Genomic DNA, 4,235 nt, shown 5'->3' with positions numbered 1-4,235 from the left:
ACCAGTCTTTAAATGGAAACTTTATCCGTTTTATTTTCTGTGATGATATGAGAACTAGTTCATGTAAAACGGATTTATATTTGTCCAGCCCTTGTAAAACACATTGAGTCCGAAAAAAGTTTTGGGTTTTGAAATACTTATTTAAATTATATACATTGAGATATAGTTTTAATGTCAATTTTTAACACCGTCTGGCTGCTAGCATTTATGAGATTAAAGTAAGAATAGATAAAGTCACTATACTACGAGTGACGAGTGATAAAGTCTTGAAAACGACTTTAGATTAAATTTCAGTAAGAGTAGACCGAGGTTAACTAATTAGTCTATTTGAAAATAAATTATCTAAAATCTAAAATTTTTGGAAAATATCACGTTATCATAGTTGATTTGTACGGAATTACGGAAAACAGATTCTTTATGTAAAAAGACCATCGCAAGTTGTTTTTGGAGTAGAGCAGATTTTGTAATTTTTTGTCTCATAAATATTCAAGTAACGTCTTCGTATTAATGGTGTACGAAGATGTAGGTGTATTACTATGATGACTAAAATAGAGTTCATTATCGGTGGTGTGGCCTTTTGGAAACTATCTCAACTAAATAAAAATGTGTAATAGAATCAAATTCTTAGTCAATCAAAAATAAAAGCAGAGCTGATAATTCTCGTAATGTATTTTCTAAAGCATTGGAGCCTTAGTTTTCATAGTTATTTTTCTGCGATGATTTCTGTACCCTTCAGAAGCACTGGATTCTTGTCTTTCATAGCTACTTCAACAATATCATTTTGAATTTTATCGTTTTAGGGATCAAAACTCAATTTCCCCGGCTAATGGATTTTACACAATTAAAAGTTTTTAATTAAATTCTTAATTAGAAGATCCCTTTAAATGAGTCTGTTTCTACGCCCTTTGACATATGTTATGCGTCGTTTACAAAATATTTATTTTATATAAATCAAAATTATTATTTTTTTATGTATAAAACAAAACTTTTTTATTTTAAAATATTTTTAAAAATTATTTCTGAATTTGCACATAAGAATTTCTGAATTATTTTAAGTTAATGAAATCCATCAACTAAATTTGCACTTTTACAGTTTTGACACTTTACATGCCGTTTTGTATAGCCTCATTTTCATAAGCATCGTGCTCCTCTTGCTCTTCATCAAATTCGACATCATCATCTGCGGATGCCTCCTGCAAAAAAAGGATTTTTTTTGTTTTAATTTCGATACAACTGGACTCCATACAGCAAATGTTAGCAAACAGTGAAAATACACTTACTTGATACTGTTGATACTCGGATATCAAATCATTCATATTTGATTCAGCCTCAGTGAATTCCATTTCATCCATACCCTCGCCCGTGTACCAGTGAAGGAAAGCCTTACGTCTGAACATAGCTGTGAATTGCTCTGATATGCGTTTAAAGATTTCCTGAATGGCGGTCGTATTACCAATAAAAGTGGCTGACATTTTTAAACCACGTGGTGGAATATCACAAACGGCAACTTTCACGTTATTCGGTATCCACTCCACGAAGTAACTACTGTTCTTGTTTTGTATATTAAACATTTGAGTGTCCACTTCCTTCATTGACATTGGACCTTTAATGAAAAACGCATAAAATGAGAATGTGATTTTATTGTCGCAACTGAGACTAGTAGGAATATACGATATTTGAAGAGAAGGAGCGGATAATACATGTAATCGATATATGTGTGATATTATTGAATATATCTATGCATAATTTTATTAAAAATATGTATAATTATTCTTATTTAAGCAATTATTAAAATTATAATTTCAAGCATCACTGAAAAAAGTGTAGATTTAGTGTAAATTAAAATCCTAGGGGAATTTCTTCCAGCCCGCGCTGAGACTCACAAAAATATTTTAGAGAAAGCATATCATTAATTATTTAAATGCAAAAGTAAGTAATACAAATAGCTGCTCCCTTATCAATATTAAATTAAAAAAAGAAATCCACTGGATTTACAAGGCGGTATAAACGCGTCAAGTACTTGAAGTTGTAAGCAGTCCCTTAAGCCCAAAATACAGAGAAGCTTAAACGGATTCTGTGCAAGCCTCCAATTGAAGCAACCACCTGACACACAATTCGTACGGTGTGAGGTGTTATACGTTTGGGACGCATTTTCCAATTTTTCGGCAATCACGCAATGCGCGTTGCTTGAGCGGAAGAGGCACAGCTGAAGATATACGGCAGTTATCTCAAACGGCAGCTAAAATTGCTTTTTTAATTTTATTGCACGTTTTCATATAAAATATTTTGATTAATTATTCGGCAACTGTTGCTGTCAAGCTGCAGCTTCGCTCTTACGACACGTCGCTGCATATGAACGCCTTCTGCCTCCAGAGCAAGAACGTCAAAGTAAGACGACTTTAATTTTTAAGTTAACTTCGACATGATTAGTTGGATCTAAAGTCATAAGCAAAAGTCCCCCAGGTCACAGGGACGCTTTACAATTAGTTTTTTTTTCATTCTCTTCCCTGTGCTTCAGTTTGCATGGAGTCATCAGTCAAAATAAAAATACCCTTGGCAACTTCAAATGAAAATTATTTTAAAAAGTGAATCGCAAATGAACTAGTTGTGAATTAAGAATGCTAAGTAAGGAAAGCACTAACAAGGAATATGCGTACATAATAATTAAGAGAGAAAGTCTCTTAAGTTATAATATTAATTTTAAATAAAAAGAAATTGCTATAAGCATATTCACAAAAAAGTTTCACGAAGTCACCAATTTTGTATGTAAATTGGTTGAAGTGACTGATAGAAGTATAATGATCGAATGCTTCTTAAGCCTAGTACTGATGTTCATTTTGCGCGAAAAATAGGTGCAAAATTTCAAATAACCAAAAATTTTTAACACAATTATTGTTCCAAAAAACGCACCAGTCAGTTGCTTCAACTATAGCGTAACCTGCTCAATACTATGGTATTGGTGCTGACGGGTCACTGCGTAATAGGAAGATATGCTATAAAACTGGGTCTACCTAATAATGACTTTTGTCGAGGTTATGGTTTCGAGGATCATAAGGAAACTTTCCTCCACTTTATGTGTCAGTGTTCATCCTTAGCTAGAAAAAGATCTTAAATTTTCGGGGCTCCTTTTATTGCCGACTTTAATTGAGTTGTCATCCCGTACAAATAGAAACATAGACAAATTTATTGAACTGTCAGTTTGATTCACCTTCATCTTATGCTTGAGTCGTGCTTTTCGGCGTTGCTCTAATTTTCACGTACATACGTACAAATGTCAATCTGTGATTATTTGAGCCTTAGTAAACGTTGGATATAAGGCCGCCATTCCAACCTAACCTTTGTTTCTGATGACTTCGATGATCACTTATACACATTGGGTACTATTAAAAATGCTGAAAAGTTTTGCTATTCATTTTAATTGGAAATGCAGGGGCTTTACGTTTACGAGCAATGGGGAAGATCAAAGTGGGTAGATGGGTCTCACACGAACCGATTGTTATTTTTTTTGCATAGTGGGATTAATGTGTTATTGTGTATTATGAAATTTTGACGCCCGACGAAACCATTAATATTCAAGGATATTCCTAACAAATGATTTTACGAATGAATGAATTCAAAATAAATAAAAACGCATTGATCAAAAGATGACCGGAATCAACCAAAAGACATGGAAGTGATTTTTTTATATAACAATGCGCTACCTCATACAGTCGAAGAAGTTAAACACAAGTTGAAATTGCTTGGATGGGGCATTCTTCTGCATGTGCCGTACTCCGCAGATCTGATACCAAGTGACTTTTATCTTTTCGCATTAATGGAGTATATATATATGACACATTCGTTATCATCTCTCCACAACCATAGAATGTATATCTGACGCCTCCTTTATTCATATTACCAGAAATACTTATCACGCATGTACATTTCTTTATTCAGCGCGATAGCCCCCTCTATTTGTAAGTAAAAAGATAAGCAACAGCAGGTAACCAGCGTTACCTACGAGTAAAGACCACATCCAAACATACTTGCTTGGCATCGGTACCGACATATATGTATTCTTTATAAGAAGAAGTACAAATAAAGAAGTTAATAATCAGTATCATATATTATTTATTGGTGAAAGAGCTATATTTCGGGCGCCTACTATTAAAGGTTGCAAATCTTCCATTATAATTGGCTTTAATCTTCAATATTGAAGATGGTCAAATATGTAACAAGTTGGCATCATTATGGGG

At 33.5% G+C, this 4,235-nt stretch overlaps 1 protein-coding gene across 1 annotated transcript in view; it reads left to right on the top strand.

Moving 5' to 3' along the window:
• LOC119676774 (tyrosine-protein phosphatase 99A-like) overlaps positions 1–4,235 on the top strand; it is a gene marked incomplete at its 5' end in the record, with an annotated part of 569,905 nt that overhangs the window by 28,242 nt on the left and 537,428 nt on the right. The gene's annotated exons all lie outside the window — the stretch shown is intronic.

This window comes from Teleopsis dalmanni, chromosome 2 (assembly GCF_002237135.1).
Source record: "Teleopsis dalmanni isolate 2A chromosome 2, ASM223713v2, whole genome shotgun sequence".
In the NCBI taxonomy this organism is placed as follows: Eukaryota; Metazoa; Arthropoda; class Insecta; order Diptera; family Diopsidae; genus Teleopsis; species Teleopsis dalmanni.
The sequence above is the reverse complement of the archived record's forward strand: the minus strand, read 5'-3'. Positions and strand labels throughout refer to the sequence as shown.